The following is a 26,638-nucleotide window of genomic DNA, read 5'->3' as shown; positions in this document are numbered from 1 at the left end:
GCCCTCGGCACAAAACCTTGCTCATGGCAAATACCCTTGCATTCTTACCTGACTTTCTTAAGATTCCAAATCTTAGTGGTAATGATTCCAGACTACGCACAAAATGGTAGTGTCCTGGTGGATCTTAATGTATTAGTTAGCATTCACTACTAGGTAAGGCACCTAGTTATAACAATTTCCCAATCTCACTGATTAGAACAGAAATGAATATCTTATTAACAGTGCTAGTAGACGACAGTGGCTATATTGTTCACAGATGAGTATGGTCCTTGTGTTTCATTCCAAAATCCAGGCTGAAGAAGCAGCCTATAATCTTGGACTCTCCATCTCGTGGCAGAGAAAAGAGCAAGAAAGCCTGCAGAAGAATTCAATTGTTGGTAAAGCCTATGCTTAGAATCAGTAAATGACTCTTCTGCTCATATTTCATTGGCAAAGGCAAGTCAAGTGGCCCAGTGACAATGGAACAAGGAAGCAGATGCTGTCCACAGATGCTTAAAGCTCTGTGCAATCTACAAGGATGTAAAATGCTTTGCTGGGAAGAAGGGAGGTTGTACAGTATGCCTCACTTAGGATTCACAGGGCTCTTCTTGTTACCTGTTTGTTCGGGGTCTTTGACAATGCTGATCCTCATTTCATCTCTAGTTTGATATTCATGTTGGCTGTTTTTATTAGTTGTTGACAACTGAATCCGTTTTTAAACTCATATTCTGCCTCTCCATCTGGCTGTTTCTCCTGTATGACCACATGTAAAGTTCCCCGTGTTTGGAGAATCTGTCACTTGTATACTAAACACTTTATCAGTGATTACTGTGTAAACTCCAGACAATGTTAGAAAATATATATCAAATCATTGTTTAACAACCAAATAATTGTTTAAGCAGTGGCATTTATTTTTATTCTGTATTCAATGCTAAGGGACTCAAGGGCCTATCTTTATCATTTAAATATTAAGGCACATGCTTTTGGCAAGGTTTACTTCTCGAGGTGTGGAGGATGGGCAATTGTGAGATCCTAGTTAAAACACAAAGTAAGAAAAAGAGTTTAACCCCACCGTTGTTTTGGGAGGTTCTCTTGTAACAAAGCCTGAATGAAAACTTGCTCAAAACATATATTTTATATCTGATAGCTCTTTTAAACAGTTTTCTGGATCTAGTGGCAAATTCTGGCTGGAATGATTTTCTCATATTCACAGTGGTAAAGGAAAACTCTGGGAGTTAAAGCTCTACTAGAATTTAAATTAGACAACTTTTTGTTGTTCTTGCTTAGGTTTTCATTAAGTCCCTGTGCAATTTAAAAATTTTTATAACTTAGGTTATAGGTTCAATAGAAATAATCTGTACTCCTAAGAATAAAGGAAAGTGATTATTTGGTCCAAAGCTATTATTAGCTTTAGCTTTATAAGCTATAGATTTACATTTACCTTTCTCTAGTTGTTTTCCCTTAGAAATAGGTGCTAAACAATAAAATGTCCTGTAATATTTTGTAAGATGGTGTGTTGACAGGGAATTTTATGTAGCCTCAACTTGTATGTTTTCAGATATTATTTACTCATATTCAGTGGATTTACATATTACACTTTAAAAGCAAATAAGAACTTTATTAAGAGCTGAACACTGGAGGCACAATGGTGAGTAGAAACAGAAATACATTCCTGGAACTTACAGTATACTGAGGAAGTCAGCAATTAAAAACATGATCATACAACAAATATATAATAAGAAATTTTGATAAATTTTCTAAAGGAGAGAAACAATCTCATGATGTACAAACAAAGAATCTCATGGACTCAGGGGATCAAAGAAATATATTTAAGGCAGAGGTTATTGAGATAAGATCTAAAGAATGCATTGGCATTCAGAAGCCAATATGTGGGAGGTGAATGAGGAAGATTTGTCACTCCATGCACAGGGACAGCATGTGAAAAGGCTCTGTGCCTGGTGCTTGCGTGGTAACCTCTAGGAAATAAAATAGGCCAGGGTTACTAAAAACAAAAACAAAAGCAACAGAGTATTAGCGTCAGAGAATATGACACAAAGCTGGAAAGATGTCTTCCCAACACAAGTAGGGACTAGAGACTGCATTGAGGATTCTGGTCATTATTCTAGGTTTGATGTGTTACCATTGAAGAATTTTAAACAGAAGTATAATCAAATTACAGTGAAGTTATTAGGTTATTGCTATATTGAAGTTATTGCTCTAGCTTCAGGATAAAATATTTTTTGTGACAGGGTGGCATGGACCAAGTAAACAGTGAGACATCAATAAAGATGCTGATATAGTAGGTTAGGTGGGACTAGAGCATATAGAATGGGAATGAAGGTCTTTCCAAGTGGCCCAGAATGTAAAGAATCTGCTTGCAATGCAGGAGACCCAAGTTTGATCCCTGGGTCAGGAAGATCCCCTGGAGAAGGAAATGGAGAGTAGTATGTGAATGAATTCAAGGGATATTTAGGGAAGATTCAAAGATGACTGTTCTACCCAGACTTGCTCAATCAGATAAATGGTAGTCTCGTTTACTGAGCTATGGAACACTAAAAGACAAGCAGATTTTATTTTATAGTGAAAGTTTTGTATTTTGTCTCAGTAATGTTAAGTTTGAAGTATTATTAAGATACTTAAGAGCAAAAGGTAGGTAGGATGCTTAATATGAGTATCTAGTCTCAGAGGAGTGGTCTTGGAGATATAAATTTGGAAGCCATTGAGCTAGACCTTAGGGAGCTCCCATATGTACAATTCTGTTGGAGAATGATGAATTTACAAAGAAGTCTGAACCATAGTAGCTAGAGAAATAGAAGGCAACCTGAAGCATGAAATATATTAGAAGCCAAATAAAGAATTAAGAGATCACTAAAAGAATAGAGAAGAATGCTTAAGAATGTTAAATGCTACATAGAGATTGTTATTTGAATTAAAATTTCATTGGATTGAACAATTCAAAAGTCATTAATTAATTTGATGAGAGTGATTTTGGTATGGTGAATGGAATGGCATAGAGTGAAGGTGGATGGGAGATGAGGAAATGGACACAATGAAACTAGATAATTTAAGAGAAAAAAAATTATCATTATAGCTGGAGAGGAACATTTGGATCAAGGAATTGGGTCTTATTTTCTTAAACGTAAAAGAGTCTTGAGTAAGTGCTCAGATGCTCAGTCATGTCCCACTCTTTGTGATTCCATAGACTGTAGCAATAATATTGGAGTGAGGTACCATTTCCTCCTCCAGAGGATGACCCAGGAATGAGACCCACATCTCGTACATCTCCTGCCTTGGAAGGCAGATTCTTTACCACTAGTGCCACGAGCTCTTGAAAATACTGGCCTGATTTTGGGTACAGTCAGCCTCACAAAGGCCCTGACTGTTGTGCTCAGTCATGTCCAACTCTTAGCAACTCCATGGACTATAGCACACCAGGTTCATCTGTTCATGAGATTTTTCATGCAAGAATACTGGAATGGGTTGCCATTTCTTCCTTCAAGTGATCTTCCTGACACAAAGATTGAGCCCTTGTCTCCTGTGTCTCCTGCATTGCAGGTGAATTCTATACCTGCTGACTTAAATACTAATGGGAATAATTAATGTATTATTAAGAAGATAAAGGATATATGATAGGGTAAGCCAGCTGTTTCCAGAATGGGAAGCATCCAACCCAGAGGCTGAAGAGATGTATTAGAAGTTAGTGTATGCCAGTCCAGGTTCAATGCACGATACTGGATGCTTGGGGCTGGTGCAGTGGGACGACCCAGAGGGATGGTATGGGGAGGGAGGAGGGAGGAGGGTTCAGGATGCGGAGCACATGTATACCTGTGATGGATTCATTTTGATATTTGGCAAAACTAATACAATTATGTAAAGTTTAAAAATAAAATAAAATTAAAAAAAAAGAAGTTAGTGTATGTATATAACTCATACTTATATGTCTAAATATAATATAAAATTGAAGTACATCCTCAAATTTGTTTTTATTATATGGCACAAATTGTAAAATTTTTTTTGTTTAGAGACTACATATGTGAGGCTTCCAAGAAAATTGTAAGGAAAAGAAAAAAAACTTTTTATTTTGGGCTTTTTATATGTCAGTGTAAGCCATCTAAAACAGAGAATTAATACTCAGCTACTGTATATCCTAACCTTCCTTGCTGGTTCAGTGGTAAAGAATCCTCCCGCTAATGCAGGAGACACGAGTTCGATCCCTAGGTCAGGGAAGATGCCCTGGAGAAGGAAATGGCAACCCTTTCCAGTATTCTTGCCAGGAAATCCCATGGACAGATGAGTCTGGCAGGCTACCGTGGTGGGGTTGCCAAGAACACAAGTACCATATATCCTACTTCTTCATTCCAAGTTCTTCCCAAAATATGCAAAAAAAAAATGGCTTTATCTGATTTTACTCTTAGTGCCCAATGTTTTTTCTACATCATAAAAGCTGATCAGAAGCTCACTAAGAAAGCAGCTTTTGGTAGTCTCAGACTTACTTTAGCTTTTTGGACACACACAGGTTGAAAGTGAAAGGATGCAAGAAAAAAGTACTGCATGCAAATGATAGCCAAAAGAATAGAAATGGCTATTCTTAGATTAAAAACATCTGCTGCTGCTGCTGCTAAGTCACTTCAGTCGTGTCCGACTCTGTGCGACCCTAGAGATGGTAACCCACCAGGCTCCCCTGTTCCTGGGATTCTCAAGGCAATCACACTGGAGTGGGTTCCATTTCCTTCTCCAATGCATGAAAGTGAAAAGTGAAAGTGAAGTCGCTCAGTCATGTCTGACCCTCAGCGACCCCATGGACTGCAGCCTTCCAGGCACCTCCGTATCAGCCAAAATTTCAGTTAAAATCAGTCAAAAAAGGACAAAATTGGATCTAGTGAAGAGAAGTTCAATTCATCTAGAGGATATAACAGTATTGATTATATGTGCACCCAAACATGTACACACACAAGAGGTAACTAATATGTGAAGTAATGAATGTGTAAACTAACCTTCTTGCTGCAATTATTTTGAGCTATATACATATATAAATATCATTATACTAAACACCTTGCATTTAAACAATGTCATATGTCAATTATATCTCTGTAAAGCTGGTGACCTGGCTCAGTGGTAAAAAAAAAAATTTGCCTGCCAATGCAGGAGACTGATTGGAGAAGGAAATGGTCACCTACTCCAGTATTCTTGCCTGGGAAATCCCATGGACAGAGAGGAGCCTGATGGGCTACAGTCCATGGAGTTGCAAAAGAACTGGACACAACTTAGCAACTAGACAACAACAACAGCAAAGCTGGAAGAAGATATAAATAAATGAATAAGTATTTAAATACAGCATATTTTGCTTTGTTTTTTCTAATAGAAGCAATTCAGGAAGTGTAAGAAGCAAATGTTGGTGTTCAACTTTCTCTTAATACAAAAGGATGACATGATTATTTTTTAATTAAAATTTTTTGCTATATATTTTTATTGCAACTTCAAAAAAGGAGGCCTAAATATTTGCAAAACTAATTATTAGAGAACAAGAGTAACATCCTAAGGGAAGCAACATTTTTTAATTATAAGACTTTGTGTTTTAGAACAATTTCAGATTCACTGCAAAATTGAAGTGAAAAGTTCAGAGTTCCCGTACACTCCCTGTCTGCAACATGCATAAGTTCTCCCACTATCTACGTCTGGCACCAGAGTGGTACGTCCACTGTGTTTTGTTTTTTTCATCCATACATCCCTTGAAAACCTGGCAACCAATGATCTTTTCAATGTCTCCATGGTGTTTCCTTTTCCAGAACATCATATAGTTGAAATTGTATAGCATGCAGCCTTTTCAGATTGATTCCTTTCACTTGGTAATATGCATGTCATTTTTCTCCTGTGTCAAAAATAAAAAAGAAAGAAAATTAGAGTTGGGTAGTAGTTAAGGCAGTAAAATCATATTTTACTTAAAAACAATAGTAATAGGGGGAAAGAGACATTAGTATAAAACTGGCCTCAGTTCTGAATTCACTATGGACAAAAGGAGATTTACAGCAAAAGAATGAGGTAAGCGATCTTTTCTGTTCTGTGTCTTCTCCTTCACTCTCTTGTATACATATATAACTTTGGTTAAAGGATTTTCACATTCTATGAAGTAAGGCTTCCTAAATGGAAATTTTAGATTCAACCTAGTTCTTTAACGTTGCTGTTGTCTTGTATAACTTTGGGTGAGGTTTTCAACTTCAAATTAATTATGATTTTTAGACAGATGGTAGACTGTACCCCAAATACTTAACATACTCAACGTTGAATCATGTTTTATTATAAATATGCAAAGAAAATATAAGTAATTCATGTAATTAAATGATACTGATTTTAATAATACTAATAATAGTGATAATTAAAATTATATGTTTTCTTTGGAAGAATTCACATAATAAATTTCTATAAGATTGCTTCATTTACTTGTAATAGAAACAGCTATTAAAATTTGTAGATATATGATTAGCTAAGATGTGTCACTTTATGGATAATTTACCTCCAGGTATTTTTTCTGATATTTGTATTTCAAACAGCATCTGCAAGGGAAAAAGTGATGCTTTATTGTCATTTTATAATAAACAGTAGAGGATGATGAATAGGAGCTTCTTCACTAAATAATGAAAGAGTTAGGACTCTCTGATGGAGAAATAGAAAATGCAAAACAAGTGGTTATAAATGTGTACTTAGAGAATTTTCAGAAAGAAAATAAGTGTAGATGATGGCTGAAGTGAATAACTTATGCTGATCAATCACAAGTTAAGACATGTTTAAATATTCTTAGGAGAAACACAGATCATTAAGGATGCCAAGTTGCAAAAGCCGAGCCATGCACCTCTTGCAGTGGGCTCAGTGAAATAAAGTGTAAATAGTGCCCTCTGGATTGGTGTGATGCTGTGGTCCTTCAGCACTCTGTGTGTGATGTGTTGAATTTAGAGCATTGTTGATAATATAATGTGTATAGATGTAAGAATTTCCCCTAAAGAAGGCCAGGGGAAATCTCTGGAACCATATCTTCCCGGCATCAGGGAGTTCCTTCTTACTTTCCTGGCTAAAAGCTCAAGTGTTTAATTAATGACTAACTACCTGCCTGCATTTAGGGTTAAGGCTCTATTTATTATCTAAGAAATCTGATGAGATCCTACCATATATTGTAAGAAATTCCCTGAGATGTTAAAAATGGAAGACAATAGTTCAGTGTATCTGAAAAAATATTGGAAAGTTTTCCCAAGCATTTGTTTTCTTTCCCATCATATTGATAGATATATCTGCAACAAACAAATTCTTCGTGCAAGTGCAGTGGTGGCTATCACCTAGAGCAGACTGAGGATTTCAAAATTTAATTATATGTCTGGTGTTCAGTTGATTTGACAACAAATAGAGCAAGCAGCTTACATGAGTGAAATTGTGTATGCCCCTTCTATTCAATGAAAGAGCTGAATAAGTTTTCCATTTAATAAAATTTTAGTTTTGATTATGTAAACTTTAAGGATATTGTTTATATATGTTATTCTTAAGGTCTTCTCTTACTTTGGAATTAAAGAAGAATGACTTAGCTAGACTGTTTAAACTTCTAATTTAAAAAAAAGCCTTAAAGAATATTTAATTCATGATGATGTAGTTTTATGCTTTAGTCAGTGAAAAAGATTGATGTATAATTACCTTTATAATAATGAGACAGGTATCAAAGTTCAGAGTGGAAGATAACTTTGCTGCTGCTAAGTCACCTCAGTTGTGTCCAACTCTTTGCAATCCTATGAAATATAGCCCACCAGGCTCCTCTGTCCACAGGATTCTCCCTGCAAGAATACTGGAGTGGATTGCCATGCCCTCCTCCAGGGGATCTTCCCCACCCAGGGATTGAACCCACATCTCTTATGTCTCCTGAATTGGCAGGGGGCTTCTTTACCACTGAGCCACCTAGGAAGCCCCTTAGTCGTTATCTAGATCTGTGCTGTGCAGTACTGTAGTCACTACCACCTGTGACCATCAAGCATTTGAAATGTGACTAATTTGAATGGAAACATGCAGTAAGTGTGAAATACACATTAAAGATTGTTGTGAAGGAATATGTGAACTCTCTCAATAACAATTTCATATTGATTTTATATTGACCTGGTAATATTTTAGATACATTGGGTTAAATAAATTATATTAAAATTGGTTTTATTTGTCCCTTTTTCATTGTGGGCTCTAGACAAATTAAAGTTACATGCATGACTCACATGACATTCCTATTAAAGATCATTGCTCTAGATCAACCTTCTCATATCAAGTTTAGAAAACTAACAACTAATTGACTAGAACCCCTAATTTCCAGTTCAGTGATATTCCCATTGTGCTGCCTTTGTACAGGATTCTACAGGTTTAATAAACATTATTTCATTTGGTTTTTATAGCAATCTACTGAGAAATATGGATTAGGAATTATATCCAATTTACAGCCCATGGGGTCACAAAGAGTTGGACATGACTGAGCGACTAACACTTTCCCTTTCACTTTACAGACTAGGCACAGAAGCTTAAGTGATTTGGAGAGTGTAACATGTTAATAAACGGGAAACATGGCTCTGGAACTCCCAGATCATGTAGTTTATTACCACCGGTCATTCTGAAAGCAGGGGTCACTGTAGGTGGGACAACCAGTTTTATTATTTTTTCAACCTGGCATAGGTAAGAAATTAGTAAAGGAACATCCAGCAATACTTTAATAGTCTCTTATACTTTAAAAGTCACTATCAGTCATTTTGGTTACATTATAAAATCTAGGAAATATGTAAAATTACACTCTATCCATGTTTCAATAAACTAATTGATAAAACTCCCAAAATATGTTTGAGCATATTGGTAAAAAGTGAATTCTTTGATTAAAATTCGGAATGTCTTGGCTCTCTTTAAAAGAGCTTATCTGTTAATATTCAGTTCAGTTCAGTTGCTCAGTCGTATCTGACTCTGCAACACCATGGACTGCAGCTCGCCAGGCCTCCCCGTCCATCGCCAACTCCCGGAGGTCACTCAAACTCATGTCCATTGAGTCGGTGATGCCATCCAACCATCTCATCCTCTGTCTCATCTGTTAATATTGTACTAGCATAATTATTTGATAAATTGCCTACAATGGAGTGACAGTTGTCCTTCATGCACATTCTAGTTTGACACCCTCCCCACTACTCCCGGTTGTATGAGAATTGTTCTGCTTCATCATCTACCTGATCCTATAGGTGTTTGTGTTTGTGGTCTGCATTTTTAATGCTCTCAAAAGTCTGCACTTTTAATACTCTCTAACTTTAGTTAACTCCCAGTGCCTATCCATCTGTGCTGTGCTTAGTCGTTCAGTCGTATATGACTCTTTGTGACTCCATGGACTGTATGTAGCCCACCAGGCTCCTCTGTCCCTGGGGATTCTCCAGGCAAGAATACTGGAGTGGGCTGCCATACCATCCTCCAAGGGATCTTCCCAACTCAGGGATTGGACCTTGGTCTCCCACATTGCGGGTGAATTCTTTACCAGCTGACCTACCAGGGAAGCCAGCCTATCCATCTATGACCCCTCAATTATGTAACTGGTTTGAAAGGCTCATAATAGAAAGCTATTCAACAGCTAGTTAGATGATACTATCACTTTTTTCCTTCATAATACTTATGACCTAATGTGCTCTGTCCAGATTAAGATTTATTATCTTTATGTGTTGTTGAAAGTCACTCAGTCATGTCCAGCTCTTTACAACCCCATGGACTGTACAGTCTATGGAATTCCCCAGGCCAGAATACTGCAGTGGGTAGCCTTTCCCTTCTCCAGGGGATCTTCTCAACCCAGGGATCAAACCTAGTCTCTTGTATTGCAGGCAGACTAAAGATTTACTGAGCATGGCCCTGCTCATCAGAACAAGACCCAGTTTCTCCCTCAGACAGTCTTTCCCATCAGGAAGCTTCCATAAGCCTCTTATCCTTCTCCATCAGAGGGCAGACAGACTGAAAACCACAATCACAGAAAACTAACCAATCAGATCACATGGACTACAGTCTTGTCTAACTCAATGAAATCATGACGGGTCATGGTGGAGAGTTCTGACAAAATGTGGTACACTGGAGAAGAAATGGCAAACCACTTCAGTATTCTTGCCTTGAGAACCCCATAAACAGTATGAAAAGGCAAAAATATAGGACACTGAACGATGAACACTCCAGGTTAGTAGTTGCCCAATATGCTACTGGAGATCAGTGGAGAACTAACTCCAGAAAGAATGAAGACACAGAGCCAAAGCAAGAACAACACCTAGCTGTGAATGTGACTGGTGATGGAAGTAAAGTCTGATGCTGTAAAGAGCAATATTGCATAGGAACCTGGAATGTTAGGTCCATGAATCAGGGCAAATTGGAAGTGGTCAAACAGGAGATATTAAGAGTGAACATTGACATTGTAGGAATCAGCGAACTAAAATGGACTGCGATAGGTGAATTTAACTCAGATGACCATTATATCTACTACTGTGGGAAAGAATCCCTTAGAAGAAATGGAGTAGCCATCATAGTCAACAAGAGTCTGAAATGCAGTACTTAGATGCAATCTCAAAATGACAGAATGCTCTCTGTTTGTTTCCAAGGCAAACCATTCAATATCACAGTAATCTAAGTCTATGCCCAACCAGTAATGCTGAAGAAATTGAAGTTGAACAGTTTTATGAAGACCCACAAGCCCTTCTAGAACTAAGAACCAAAAAGATGTCCTTTTCATAATAGGGGACTGGAATGCAAAAGTAGGAAGTCCAGAAATACCTGGAGTAACAGGCAAATTTGGCCTTGGAGTATAGAATGAAGCAGGACAAAGGCTAATGAGTTTTGCCAAGAGAACACACTGGTCATAGCAAACACACTATTCCAACAACACAAGATAAGACTCTACACATGGACATCACCAGATGGTAAATACCAAAATCAGATTGATTATATTCTTTGCAGGCAAGGATGGAGAAGCTCTATACAGTCAGGAAAAACAAGACCGGGAGCTGACTGTGGCTCAGATCATAAACTCCTTATTGCCAATTTGAGACTTAAATTTAAGAAAGTGGGGAAAACCACTAGACCTTTCAGGTATGACCTAAATCAAATCCCTTATGATTATTCAGTGGAAGCCACAAACAGATTCAGGGATTAGATCTGATAGACAGAGAGTGCCTGAAGAAATATGCATGGAGGTTCATGATATTGTTCAGAAGGGAGTGATCAAGGCCATCCCCAAGAAAAAGAAATCTGGGGAGGCCTTACAAATAGATGAGAAAAGAAGAGAAGATAAAGGCAAAGGATAAAAGGAAAGATATACCCATTTGAATGCAGAGTTCCAAAGAATAGCAAGGAGAGATTAAGAAAGTCTTCCTCAGTGATCAATGCCAAGCCTTCCTCAGTGATAAATGCCAAGAAATAGAGGAAAATAATAGTATGGGAAAAACTAGAGATCTCTTCAAGAAAATTAGAGACACCAAGGGAACATTTCAAGCAAAGAGAGGCACAATATAGGAGAGAAAGGTTTAGACTTAACAGAAGCAGAAGATATTAAGAAGAGGTGGCAAGAATACACAGAAGAGCTGTACAAAAAAGAGCTTCACAACCCAGATAATCATGATGGTGTGATCACTCACCTAGAGCCAGACATCCTAGAATGTGAATTCAAGTGGGCCTTAGGAAGCATCACTACGAACAAAGCTAGTAGAGGTGATGGAATTCCAGTTGAACTATTTCAAATCCTGAAGGATGATGCTGTGAAAGTGCTGCACTCAATATGCCAGCAAATTTGGAAAACTCAGCAGTGGCCACAGGACTGGAAAAGGTCAGTTTTCATTCCATTCCCAAAGAAAGGCAATGCCAAAGAATGCTCAAACTACTGCACAATTGCACTCATCTCACATGCTAGTAAAGTAATGCTCAAAATTCTCCAAGCCAGTCTTCAGCAATATGTGAACTGTGAACTTCCAGATGTTCAAACTGGTTTTAGAAAAGGCAGAGGAACCAGAGATCAAATTGCCAGCATCCGCTGGATAATGGAAAAAGCAAGAGAGTTCCAGAAAAACATCTATTTCTGCTTTATTGACTATGCCAAAGCCTTTGACTCTGTGGATCACAATAACCTGCAGAAAATTCTGAAAGAGATGGGAATACCAGACCACCTGACCTGCCTCCTGATCAATCTGTATGCAGGTCAGGAAGCAACAGTTAGAACTGGACATGGAACAACAGACTGGTTCCATATTGGGAAAGGAGTGCGTCAAGGCTGTATATTGTCACCTTGCTTATTTAACTTATATGCAGAGTACATCATGAGAAATGCTGGGCTGGATGAAGTACAAGGTAGAATCGAGATTGCCGGGAGAAATATCAATAACCTTAAATATGCAGATGACACCACATTTATGGCCCAAAGTGAAGAATAACCAAAGAGCCTTTTGATGAAAGTGAAAGAGGAGAGTGAAAAAGTTGGCTTAAAGCTCAACATTCAGAAAACTAAGATCATGGCATCTGGTCCTATGACTTCATGGCAAATAGATGGGAAAACAATGGAGACAGTGATAGACTTTATTTTGGAGGCTCCAAAATACTGCAGATGAATACTGCAGCCATGAAGTTAAAAGATGCTTGCTCGTTGGGAGAAAAGTTATGACCAACCTAGACAGCATATTAAAAAGCAGAGACATTACTTTAGCACAAACGTGCTTGTAGTCAAAGCTTTGGTTTCTAGTAGTCATGTATGGATGTGAAAGTTGGACTATAAGAAAGCTGAGTGCTTAAGAATTGATGCTTTTGAACTGTGGTGTTGGAGAAGACTCTTGAGAGTCCCTTGGACTACAAGGCGATCCAACCAGTCCATCCTAAAGGAAGTTAGTCCTGAATATTCATTGGAAGGACTGATGGTGAAGCTGAAACTCCAGTACTCTGGCCACCTGATGTGAAGAACTGACTCATTTGAAAAGAACCTGATGCTGGGAAAGATTGAAGGCCAGAGGAGACAGGGATGACAGAGAAATAGATGGTTGGCTGGCATCACCAACTAGACAGACATGCGTTTGAGTAAGCTCCCGGAGTTGGTGATGGACAGGGAAGCTTGGTGTCCATGGGGTCACAAAGAGTTGGATTCGACTGAGTGACTGTACTGATACATTATTGAATGTGTTCAGTTCAGTTCAGTTCAGGCGCTCAGTCATGTCCGACTCTTTGTGACCCCATGGACTGCAGCTTGCCAGCTTGCCTGTCCATCACCAACTCCCAGAGCCTTCTCAAACTCATGTCCATTGTGTCAGTGATGCCATCCAACCATCTCATCATCTGTCATCCCCTTCTCCTCCCACTTTCAGTCTTTTCCAGCACCACAGTCTTTTCCAATAAGTCACTTCTTTGCATCAGCTGTCCAGAGTATTGGAGTTTCAGCTTCAGCATCAGTCCTTCCAATGAATTTTCAGGACTGATTTCCTTAAGGATGGACTGGTTCAATCTCCTTGCAGTCCAATGGACTCTCAATAGTCTTCTCCAACACCACAGTTCAAAAGCATCAATTCTTCCATGCTCAGCTTTCTTTATAGTCCAACTCTCACATCCATACTTGACTACTGGAAAAACCATAGCCTTGACTTGATGGGCCTTTGTGCTAAAGTAATGTGTCTGCTTTTTAATATGGTGTTGAATGTGTTATTCTTACATTATTATGCTGATTAATGCTATGCATTCTCTTCCGCTGATGCTATGTTTTTAATCTATTTCATTCTATTGAATAATATATAGCTCCCTACTGGCCGTTTTATAACTGTGATGTATATTAGCTTGTCTTCCAAGGTTCCACATGAATAGTCCTCCACCTACTGTTCTTCCTTTTTTTCTCCTTATACTCAGACACAAAGATTTGACTCTAATCAGATAAGTTTCCTTCCTGTGACTGCTAACTGAGTGGTGGTATACTGCTGTGGTTTCCGAATACCAATCGGTGCCCTTCTCACTAAGTGCGAATGTCTTATTCAAATGCCGATGGGTTTCTCTGTTGTCATTTCAGATTTACTGCATCAAAATCATCAAGGGTGGAATTATGTCTACTGCATAGCATAATGCTTACCAGTTACCCTAAAACCAAGACATCAGGATATTTGAATCTTGGCTTCTATATTTCTTAGTTGTGTTCTGGGTAAATCACTTAGCTTTTGGTAACCCAGTTTCCTAATCTGTAATCTGCAGTGGTAGTGCCTACTTAAAGTGTTGTTAAGTAGATTAAATGAGATAGCATTTGGAAAGGGTTTGTAACAGTTTCAGGTATAGTAAGCACTACCTAAGTGTGTTAACTAGATGAGTCAGAAGTTTCTCCACATGGTTTTGGGACAAATAAGGTTTAGAAACCAATGTGATGAAACAAAGTAGGCATTGAAATGAATGGCCCTTTTCTCATTGAAGATCTGTTCCCTTCCTATCTCTTGTTACTCTCAACAGAAGTAGTACCATCCCCAGGGATGCTTTGGCAAGGATGTGGAGATGCTGAGCAGTCACATGATTGGACAACTGTCACACTCTGAGCTGTCACATTGTCACATTCTTCAATGTGAGGACAATCTTGCACAGTGAAGGACTGTCCCCAATCCTCACCATATTTGCATAGCCACTGGAAATTCATGTCAATGAAAAGCCTGTTTCTAATTATTTGATACCAGAATTTAACTCTGACATAGAAGAAATGAGGTGTTTTTTGTACTGTTCTAAACAAACACTCGGAGAAGGCAATGGCACCCCATTCCAGTACTCTTGCCTGGAAAATTCCATGGGTGGAGGAGCCTGGTAGGCTGCAGTCCATGGGGTTGCTGAGAGTCAGACACGACTGAGTGACTTCACTTTCACTTTTCACTTTCATGCTTTGGAGAAGGAAATGGCAACCCACTCCAGTGTTCTTGCCTGGAGAATCCCAGGGATGGGGAGCCTGGTGGGCTGCCATCTATGGGGTCGCACAGAGTCGGACACAACTGAAGTGACTTAGCAGCAGCAGCAGCAAACAAACACTAAATTTTTATATAAGTATAACCCACAATATAAACCAAGGAAAGATTTGTTTTCCTTTGGAATTTGACCAAGAGTTGGTCACCACTTTGGAAAACCACACTTCAAACAGCCATGTCTCTCTTGATTTTCAAGTCATTACCACATTTGTAGTTGTCATATTTAGGACCAGCATCTGATTCTCACATGTTGTGTGCATGTGCTTGATTTATATTTTGAAATATGTGAAAGTGAAAGTGTTAGTCTCTTAGTTGTGTCTGATTCTTTGCAACCCCATGGATTCTCACTTGCCAGACTCCTCTGTATTGTATTATTATATGTATTGGTATAATTTATCATTTATTAATTTTTATTTAAGGACAATGAGGGCTATCATACAATATTTCTTATAGAAGAAATGGAGGCATGATGTCTGAAAGCCTTGAGACTCAAAACTCAGATCCTGAAGGAATTTCTTAATCAATCTTGCTTTGTACTAAATAATATTCATTCTTTCAGAATTCACATAAGGGTTATACTAAATTAATACATGCTTATTTCACGCTATTTGAGAATGTTTTATTAAGACCCTTTTAATGGAAATGTGTGTTCTGTCTCACCCAGTAGATTTTACTTTCTTCAAGGATGGAATATGTTGCTTTGATTCCTTTTGTATCTTTTCACAGCAGGCATTCAATAAGTGGTGTTGACAGCCTGATTTGAGTTTAAAGAGAAGCAGGAAAATTCAGAGATTAGAGTCAGAAGTTTAAAATAAATTGGAAAAAAGTGCCTGAGAAATATTAGTTCACCAGGAGAAAACCACCAACGGTAAAGGAAGCAGAAATGAGAATGTCTTTAGGACAATGTTGGGGGTGGGTATGATGTTGAGGTAACCAGACAATTCAGCTGTTAAAAATATATGCAGGTGTACTCTGTCTTAGGAAAACCCAGTACAAACATTGGACATTAAAAAAGGACAAATGACTTAGAGGATTTTGTTGGGGGCAGGGGAGAGGGAGACCATCAATTTCACAAGAATTGTGATTGGGCATATGCTCTATGTTGACAACTTTGCATTAGCAAGTATAGATTCTTTTTACCAGCTTTAAGTAAATCCACTTATAATGGACTTAGCTACATTCAAAGTAGAGTCTCGTTTACAAAACATTATTTTAGTCAAGCTTTTTGGTAGCACATGATTCCAAAAGTTAAATGGACCATGATGTTGAATAAAGCTAGGTAATGATTTTATTGTGGCCCTGATAATCAGGAAATATCAAATTTACCATGGTAAACCGACAGCATCATAAACTTCGTGATTTCATCTCAAAGAGGTATTTAGGCAAACACACAGACCAAAAGAGAATAAACACCCTATAGATTATTTCAGTTGAAAGCAGAGGAGGAGCTAAGGCACAAATTGTGATAGAATGTTTACTCTGGTGATTGACAATGAATGCATGTAAAAAGAATCTGACTACATCAATGAAGATGGTAAAGAGCTGCATGTAAGTGAAGTAGTTTTGATACCAAGGACTCTGCTTATTTCCTAACATCATCATTAAATTAGAAACCCTTCAAATGTCCTATAGATCACACACATACAGACATATAGACATACGTAGGTACATTTAAAATACACTGATATAGCCATTATTATTTTTAAAATGAAGCAGGAAGAAATTGTAGAAAATAGTTAACTTTCAAATTCTCCAGGCAAGAATACTGGAGTGGGTTGCCATTTCCTTCTCCAGAAGTTCTTCCTGACCCAGGGATCAAACCCGGGTCTGCTGCATAGCAGGCGAATTCTTTACCATCTGAGCCACCAGGGAAGCCTTTCAGTTCCATGCTGCTGCCACTGCTAAGTCGCTTCAGTCGTGTCCAACTCTGTGCGACCCCATAGCTGGCAGCCCACCAGGCTTCCCTGTCCCTGAGATTCTCAAGGCAAGAACACTGGAGTGGGTTGCCATTTCCTTCTCCAATGCATGAAAGTGAAAAGTGAAAGTGAAGTCACTCAGTCGTGTCCGACTCAGCGACCCTATGGACTGCAGCCCACCAGGCTCCTCCATCCATGGGATTGTCCAGGCAAGAGTACTTGAGTGGGGTGCCATTGCCTTGAGTTCCATATGACTTCCTAAATACATGATTTACTTTTCCTACCAGCCCAAATCTCACTGAAACATATAGAAAAGAAAATGAGATACAAAGAAATTTAGAAACTTGGCAGGAACCTTCAAAAAACAAGAATGCAGATGCATTTTTTTAAAGAAGAAATGGAACACATGATATCAGTGAAAGTGGCTCAGTTGTGTCTGACTCTCTGTGACCCCATGGACTACACAGTCCATGGAATTCTCCAGGGATTGAACCCAGGTCTCCCACATTGCAGGTGGATTCTTTACCAGCTGAGCCACAAGGGAAGCCCAAGAATACTCGAGTGGGTAGCCTATCCCTTCGCCAGCGGATCTTCCTGACCAAGAAATTGCACTGGGGTCTCCTGCATTGCAGACAGATTCTTTACCAACTGAGCTCTCAGGGAAGCTCAACTGATGATGAAATACAAGATTTCTAAAAAGTGCTTCTGGGGAAAGATAAGTGCTCCTCAAACTACTTTTTTTCCCCTAGAGGTAGTAAGTTTTAGAAAAGGAGGTTATATGAGGTTTGCTTGGTAATTAATTAAAAAGCTGTGACATAGTCATGCCAATTGTATTAATCAGGTTCTTAACCGTAATTAATACTGCTCTGGGTAAAGCAGATAAGGGCTCAAGTGGCTCACAGAGCTGCAGGAAGGCTGGAGAATTAAACTATGTCTGGACTGCCAAGAGCAACAACAAAATCCAAGCCACAGAAGTGTCTTCTTATGAAATTTCTGTCCCTTCATTCAGGTGGCAACACAATGGTTTGCCACTGAGCCTATTCTGTTCCAGGACACTCAAGGCATAGACACAAGCTTTTGCTTTTGGAGCTTCAGCTCTGGATGTATTTTGAATGGCAGAGCCTAGGTCAGATAACTAGAAAAGCAGATCATGAGCATCTCAGATTGTACCCTTTGCCTCCTTAAGACTCACTGGATGGAAACTTCTAACATAGAAAGGGGTTCTGATGCTGGGTACGCAAAACAAATGACATTGTCCATTGGTTAATCTTTCCTAAATTTTCCTAATTTTGCCTCAGGGTGGGGTGAGGGCATGAATAAGGCACTCTAATTTACATATTCTCATAAGAGATTTCAAGAGTTATGGAGAGGGTATGGAGAAAGTTTCCAATAACTTATGTTTACCATGAAGAAAGGGAGCCTACCCTTCCTAGGTGAATAAAATATTCTCATGCACTTATAAAATGCTAAACCAGCCACAAGTGCTGCCTTGTGCCCTATTGTATAACCTTTGGAGGTCAGACTCCTAAATAATAACATTTTTTCACTGCCAGGGTTGTTTAGTGTTTCTTATATGCAAAAGCAGAGACATTACTTTGCCAACAAAGGTTCGTCTAGTCAAGGCTATGGTTTTTCCTGTGGTCATGTATGGATGTGAGAGTTGGACTGTGAAGAAGGCTGAGCGCCGAAGAATGGATGCTTTTGAACTGTGGTGTTGGAGAAGACTCTTGAGAGTCCCTTGGACTGCAAGGAGATCCAACCAGTCCATTCTGAAGGAGATCAGCCCTGGGATTTCTTTGGAAGGACTGATGCTAAAGCTGAAACTCCAGTACTTTGGCCACCTCATGCGAAGAGTTGACTCATTGGAAAAGACTGATGCTGGGAGGCATTGGGGGCAGGAGGAGAAGGGGACGACAGAGGATGAGATGGCTGGATGGCATCACTGACTCGATGGGCGTGAGTCTGAGTGAACTCCGGGAGTTAGTGATGGACAGGGAGGCCTGGCGTGCTGCGATTCATGGGGTCGCAAAAGGTCAGACATGACTGAGCGACTGATCTGATCTGATCTGATATGCTATTCTAAACATTAGAGCATTCAATAAGAGTTACCAGGCATGTAAGGGAACCAAAGAGAAATAAATTAGGAAACAAAATTAGGAAATAACTATATACAAAAATTCAACATAGGAAAAGAAGAAAACTTTAACATACTAGTTTTTAGTGTTCTCTGTGAGAGAATAAAATAACAGACCTCAGTTAAAAAGAAAATTTGAAGTCTTGGGAGTTAAAAAAAAAACATGAAAATGAAATTAAAATGTAAACTTAGAGGAGTCAGGAGAAATGATACAGCTGAAACTGAATCACATGATGAGTTGAACTGGAAGCTTCATCCAAGGGATTCAACTTTGTTAAGTAAATTGATAAATGAAATTGCATATATTGAAAATGTATGATATAATGGTTTGCTTGTTGTTGTTCAGTTGCAAGTCATGTCCAAATCTTTTCTGACCCCATGGACTGTAGCTCACCAGTCCCCTCTGTCCATGGGATTTCCCAGACAAGAATACCGGAATGGGTTGCTATTTCCTTCTCCAGGGGCTCTTTCTGATCCAGGGATCAAACCCATGTCTTCTGCATTGGCAGGTGTATTCTTTACCACTGAGCTATCAGGGTTTGATATGCATATACAACTGTATATATGTGTAGAATTATTATCAAAATCTAGATAATTAACATATAACCATCACCTTACATAGCTAAATTTTTTTTTTTTGGTGTGTTTGTGTGTATACGAGTACTTAATATTTATTTTCAGCAAATTTCAAGTATACAACACCATGTTATTAACTATAGCTACCATGCTCACTACAAACAAAGCTAGTGGAGGTGATGGAATTCCAGTTGAGATATTTCAAATCCTAAAAGATGATGCTGTGAAAGTGTTGCACTCAATATGCCAGCAAATTTGGAAAACTCAGAAGTGGCCACAGGACTGGAAAAGGTCAGTTTTCATTCCAGTGCCAAAGAAAGGCAATGCCAAAGAATGCTGAAACTACTGCACAATTGCACTCATCTCACATGCTAGTAAAGTAATATTCAAAATTCTCCAAGCCAGGGTTCAATAATACATGAACCATGAACTTCCAGATGTTCAAGCTGATTTTAGAAAAGGCAGAGGAGACAGAGATCAAATTACCAACATCCTCTGGATCATAGAAAAAGCAAGAGAGTTCCAGAAAAACATCTACTTCTTTTTTATTGACTATGCCAAAGCCTTTGACTGTGTGGATCACAATAAACTGTGGAAAATTCTGAAAGAGATGGGAATACCAGACCACCTGACCTGCCTTCTGATCAATCTGTATGCGGGTCAAGAAGCAACAGTTAGAACTGGACATGGAACAACAGACTGGTTCCAAATAGGAAAAGGAGCATGCAAAGGCTGTATGTTGTCACCCTGCTTATTAATTTATATGCAGAGTACATCATGAGAAACGCTAGGCTGGATGAAGCACAAGCTGGAATCAAGGTTGCCAGGAGAAATATCAATAACCTCAGATATGCAGATGACACCACCCTTATGGCAGAAAGTGAAGAACTAAAGAGCCTCTGGATGAAAGTGAAAGAGGAGAGTGGAAAAGTTGGCTTAAAGCTCAACATTCAGAAAACTAAGATCATGGCCTCTGGTCCCATCTCTTCATGGAAAATAGATGGGGAAACACTGGAAACAGTGGCTGACTTTATTTTTGGGGGCTCCAAAATCACTGCAGATGGTGATAGCAGCGATGAAATTAAAAGACACTTAGTCCTTGGTAGGAAAGTTATGACCCAACTAGACAGCATATTCAAAAGAAGAGACATTACTTTGCCAACAAAGGTCTGTCTAGTCAAGGCTATGGTTTTTCCAGTAGTCATGAATGGATGTGAGAGTTGAATTATAAAGAAAGTTTATCACTGAAGAATTGATGCATTTGAACTGTGGTGTTGGAGAAGACTCTTGAGAGTCCCTTGGACTGCAAGGAGATCCAACCAGTCCATCCTAAAGGAAATTGGTCTTGAATATTCATTGGAAGGACTGATGTTGAAACTGAAACTGCAATACTTTGGCCACTTGATGTGAAGAACTGACTCATTTGAAAAGATCTTGATGGAAAAATTGAGGGCAGGAGGAGAAGGGAACAACAGAGGATGTGATCGTTGGATGGCATCACTGACTCAATGGACATGGGTTTGGGTAAACTCCAGGAGTTGGTGATGGATAGGGAGGCCTGGCATGCTGCAGTCCAAGGGGTCACAAAGAGTTGGACATGAGCTACTGAACTGAACTGAGCCATGCTGTACATTAGATTCAGAGCTTATTCTTACAACTGTGAAATTTGTGCTGTTTGAGCCTCATCACTCCATTTCGGTCTCCCACCTCATGTGATTCTCGTAAAATGTGGTAAAAAAGATGAAAATATATTAAATGTAAGAAAAAAATGGAATAGGATTTGTCCAGGAAGTCTATATCAGTTAGGATTGACCTTAATTGCAAGTAAGAGAATAAAAATAATTGTGACTTTTAAAAAAGTAAGCTTTTATTGGTCATGTAAAAATCCACAGGGTGGCCATCCGGAGATTTGCTCTTCAGAGACGCGGGCTCTCATCCAATCTAGAATGTTGGCCATGATACCCATATTCCAGGCAGTAGGATGGAGGAAGAGACAAAGAAGAGAAGTTCCAAAGAATGAGTGGTATCTGTTTTTAAGACAGTGCCAAAAATTTGCCGTAGAATGCTTCCACTCCTAACCCTGTGGCCAGAACCCCAGAACTTAGTTGCATGTCATGTCTAGCTGCAAGTAAGATTGAGAAATAGAGTTTTCACGCTGCATGGAAAAAAAAGAGAAATTAAATATGCAAAATGTTTGCCTTATGCAAGGAATAGTTGCAGACACTAATTCTCAAAGTTCATAAGAACATGTGTAGAAATAAACATTTTAAGCTTAAGAAATTTCACTAATAGTACCAGAAATGTGATCTTCTGATACAGCAAAGAAAAAAGGAGTTAGAAAAACCTAATCAATTCAGCTAACATAAGAAATAGAAAAAAAAAAAAGGAAAATTAGAAAATAAGCAGAGACGAAAAGAGAAAGCTCTGTATAATCTTCCATTCAGCTTGATCTGATAATTTTTCTTTTAATAAAATATCAAATTTAATTTGCTAATATTTCATTTTAAATATTTGATTCATATTTAGCATAGATTAGTAAAATGGTATAAAAATGTAGAAACACATATTTAGGTACATAGAAATTTAGTGGCATTTATATATATATTATATATAACACATTTATATATATAAAAGTGGCATTTCATACGGTGTAAGGACAATTTATTATACTTTTAAAGAAAAGGTTAGGTCTTGCCCTCATTTTATATACCAAAAAATGCAGATATATTAAATATAACAATAAAAAAACCTAAAAACTATCAGGGGAATAATGAAATTTAAATACTTATTGGTATGCAAGTTTTTTTCCAAACCCAGAAGGCATAAAGTTAAATATAGACAAAATCTACTACATAAAAATTGGAAACTTCTCCATTATGAAAAGTTCCATTATGGGGCATAAAAGTGAAAATTATTTATAAGACCTATAATAGAGGTTTATATAGCAATAAAGTAAAATGTTTTGCAAAATCTCAGCTTAATGAAAAAGTGGCAAAGACTATGAATATGCTATTCAAAAAAGAAATGTGAATGGTTAATAAACATATGAAAACTGCTAATTTTAAAAATACTAGCACTTCACCTTCAATATCTGCAAATCAATCAATGTAATACACCACATTAACAAACTGAAAAATAAAAGCCATATGATTATCTCAATAGATGCAGAGAAAACCTTTGACAAAATTCAACATCCATTTATGATAAAAACTCTCCAGAAAGCAGGAATAGAAGGAACATACCTCAACATTATAAAAGCCATATATGACAAACCCACAGCAAACATTATCCTCAATGGTAAAAAATTGAAAGCATTTCCCTTAAAGTCAGGAACAAGACAAGGGTGCCCACTCTCACCACTACTATTCAACATAGTTTTGGAAGTTTCAGCCACAGCAGTCAGAGCAGAAAAAGAAATAAAAGGAATCCAAATTGGAAAAGAAGAAGTAAAACTCTTACTGTTTGCAGATGACATGATCCTCTACATAGAAAACCCTAAAGACTCCACCAGAAAGTTACTAGAGCTAATCAATGATTATAGTAAAGTTGCAGGATATAAAATCAACACACAGAAATCCCTTGCATTCCTATACACTAATAATGAGAAAACAGAAAGAGAAATTAAGGAAACAATCCCATTCACCATTGCAACAAAAGAATAAAATACTTAGGAATATATCTACCTAAAGAAACTAAAGACCTATATATAGAAAACTATAAAACACTGGTGAAAGAAATCAAAGAGGACACTAATAGATGGAGAAATATACCATGTTCATGGATCAGAAGAATCAATATAGTGACAATGAGTATACTACCCAAAGCAATCTATAGATTCAATGCAATCCCTATCAAGCTACCAACGATATATTTCACAGAGCTAGAACAAATAATTTCACAATTTGTATGGAAATACAAAAATCCTCAAATAGCCAAAGCAATGTTGAGAAAGAAGAATGGAACTGGAGGAATCAACCTGCCTGACTTCAGGCTCTACTACAAAGCCACAGTCATCAAGAGAGTATGGTACTGGCACAAAGACAGAAATATAGATCAATGGAACAAAATAGAAAGCCCAGAGATAAATCCATGCACCTATGGACACCTTATCTTTGACAAAGGAGGCAAGAATATACAATGGATTAGAGACAATCTCTTTAACAAGTGGTGCTGGGAAAACTGGTCAACCACTTGTAAAAGAATGAAACTAGAGCACTTTCTAACATCATAAACAAAAATAAACTCAAAATGGATTAAAGATCTAAACGTAAGACCAGAAACTATACAACTCCTAGAGGAGAACATAGGCAAACCACTCTCCGACATACAGCACAGCAGGATCCTCTATGACCCACCTCCCAGAATATTGGAAATAAAAGCAAAAATAAACAAATGGGATCTAATTAAAATGAAAAGCTTCTGCACAACAAAAGAAACTCTAAGCAAGGTGAAAAGGCAGCCTTCAGAATGGGATAAAATAATAGCAAATGAAGCAACTGACAAACAACTAATCTCAAAAATACACAAGCAACTCCTGCAGCTCAATTCCAGAAAAATAAATGACCCAGTCAAAAAATGGGCCAAAGAACTAAATAGACATTTCTCCAAAGAAGACATACAGATGGCTAACAAACACATGAAAAGATGCTCAACATCACCCATTATCAGAGAAATGCAAATCAAAACCACAGTGAGGTACCATGTCACGCCAGGCAGAATGGCTGCTATCCAAAAGTCTACAAGCAATAAATGCTGGAGAGGATGTGGAGAAAAGGGAACCCTCTTACACTGTTGGTGGGAATGCAAACTAGTACAGCCACTATGGAGAACAGTGTGGAGATTCCTTAAAAAACTGGAAATAGAACTGCCTATGACCCAGCAATCCCACTGCCAGTCATACACACTGAGGAAACCAGAATTGAGAGAGACACGTGTACTCCAATGTTCATCGCAGCACTGTTTATAATAGCCAGGACATGGAAGCAACTTAGATGTCCATCAGCAGATGAATGGATAAGAAAGCGGTGGTACATATACACAATGGAGTATTACTCAGCCATTAAAAAGAATACATTTGAATCAGTTCTAATGAGGTGGATTAAACTGGAGCCTATTATACAGAGTGAAGAAAGCCAGAAAGAAAAACACCAATACAGTATACTAACGCATATATATGGAATTTAGAAAGATGGTAACAATAACCCTGTATGTGAGACAGCAAAAGAGACACAGATGTATAGAACAGTCTTTTGGACTCTGTGGGAGAGGGAGGTGGGGATGATTTCGGAGAATGGCATTGAAATATGTATAATATATAAGAAATGAATCCCGGTCCAGGTTCGATGCAGGATACAGGATGCTTGGGGCTGGTGCACTGGGATGACCCAGAGGGATTGTATGGGGAGGGAGGTGGGAGGGGGTTCAGGATTGGGAACACGTGTACATCCATGGCAGATTCATGTTGATGCATGGCAAAACCAATACAATATTGTAAAGTAATTAGCCTCTAACTAAAATAAGTAAATTTAAATTAAAAATAAATAAGTAAATAAAAATATGAGCACTTCGAATGAAGCCAACAATGCAGTATCACTTTTACAAGAATCCATCAGATAATTGCAAATGATAAAAATCAATAATATCGAGGGTTTTTGAAAATTTAGTAAAAAGGCACATTCATAAAATGCATCTATTACATGTCAATGAAAGTAACAAAATTAAAAATGCTGGCTAGAAACAACATAATAGGCCCAAAATGGAATCTCTTAGGTTAAGGCCCACATTTCCAAACCCAGACTTATTTATTGTTTTGATCTTTCCCAGAAATGGGATCTTAAGCCAGCCAATCAGTAATTATCTGATCAGCACTAGTTTGGTTATCTGCCTGATCGACCCCTGCAATCCCACAGAGGAAAGTAACCTTGCGGTGATAGCCCAGTTTTTGTCCAGTGCAACTTATTCCTGCATCCTTCTGCCTAGAAAAGTCTTTGATTTGCTGCTCCTCGGGGCTCCTTTCTATCTGCTACATTGGATGCTGCCTGATCTGAATTGATTTTTCTCAAATAAACTCTTAAATTTTTTTGTATGCCTCAGTTTATCTTCTAATAGTTCTGTTGTCAGAAGAAGGAACTGACGAAGACCCTGACAGTCTCCAGGAGCAATGAGCAACCAGGTGAAAGTACTGATAGAGCCCCTAGAGCTCACTGCCTTCTTGCTGCCTCTGGGAGTCATCCCTCTGGGATCCTACCTCTGCAACTTTTGTGTTAGAAGCTTTCAGACTTTCTCTGAGCTTTTTTTTTTTTTCTTTCTTTTTTCCTCAGACCAGATCTGGATACCAGCCAGGGTTAGACTTGAAAAACTTGGACTTCAACGTTGGACTTGAAAAACCAGACTGGGTTCAAGGTTGGACAGGGTTAGACTTGGAAACTGAAGTGGGTCCAGGTAGACTGGGTTTGACTTAGAAACTAGACTGGGTCCAGGTCTAACTTATCCTGAAACCAGACTGGGTCTGGCTTATACTAGACTAGGTCCAGGATGAGGCTACAGGTGAAGAAAATTTTGTTTTAAGGCTGAACAAGATTGTTAACTTTACCAAAGATAGCCTTGAATTACAGGGGCCACAGTGGAGAATGTTTAACCTGGATCAGCTTTTTTATTTAACAGATGTCCTAGAGAAAGAAGAAGCACTCACCACAAAGGGTGGAGGGAAAATTGCTTTTCCTCTATAATTTCAGTTGACCAGGATGAAATCCACTGGGAGTACTCTAGAGGCTAAACACAGGTTCCTGGAAAAATTGAGAGAAGGTGGTAAGGGGTGAGATTCTTACCAAGTCAGAACTGAGAGCTTCCAGGTTTCTATCTGTGGTGCTTGGTCAAGAGAGGAAGGTAGAACTTCATCTTGTCCTTTCCTTCCCAAATTCAGATTGGCAGGCAAAAACAAACAAACAAAAGCAGAAAACAAAACCTGTGAGAATTAGATCATTGAATTTGACTCGGGAATTTGTTTTCAAATACCCATTGGTTGTGGATCCTTTCTCCCTCAAGACAGCTGTTGCCTTCTTTTT

At 38.4% G+C, this 26,638-nt stretch overlaps 1 long non-coding RNA gene across 1 annotated transcript in view; it reads right to left on the bottom strand.

The window, feature by feature from the left end:
* Nucleotides 1-5,514: 5,514 nt before the first annotated feature.
* Nucleotides 5,515-26,638, bottom strand: part of LOC133256511 (uncharacterized) — a 40,328-nt gene continuing 19,204 nt past the window's right edge. The window contains exons 2-4 of the long non-coding RNA XR_009739231.1: nt 26,402-26,482; nt 6,491-6,530; nt 5,515-5,848 (exon numbers count right to left, since the gene is read on the bottom strand). This is a non-coding gene — a long non-coding RNA (uncharacterized LOC133256511). The remainder of the gene's footprint in view (nt 5,849-6,490; nt 6,531-26,401; nt 26,483-26,638) is intronic.

The sequence above is a fragment of the Bos javanicus genome, chromosome 11 (genome assembly GCF_032452875.1).
Source record: "Bos javanicus breed banteng chromosome 11, ARS-OSU_banteng_1.0, whole genome shotgun sequence".
NCBI lineage: Eukaryota > Metazoa > Chordata > Mammalia > Artiodactyla > Bovidae > Bos > Bos javanicus.
Note: the sequence above shows the minus strand (reverse complement) of the source record. Positions and strands in the feature narration are given on the sequence as shown.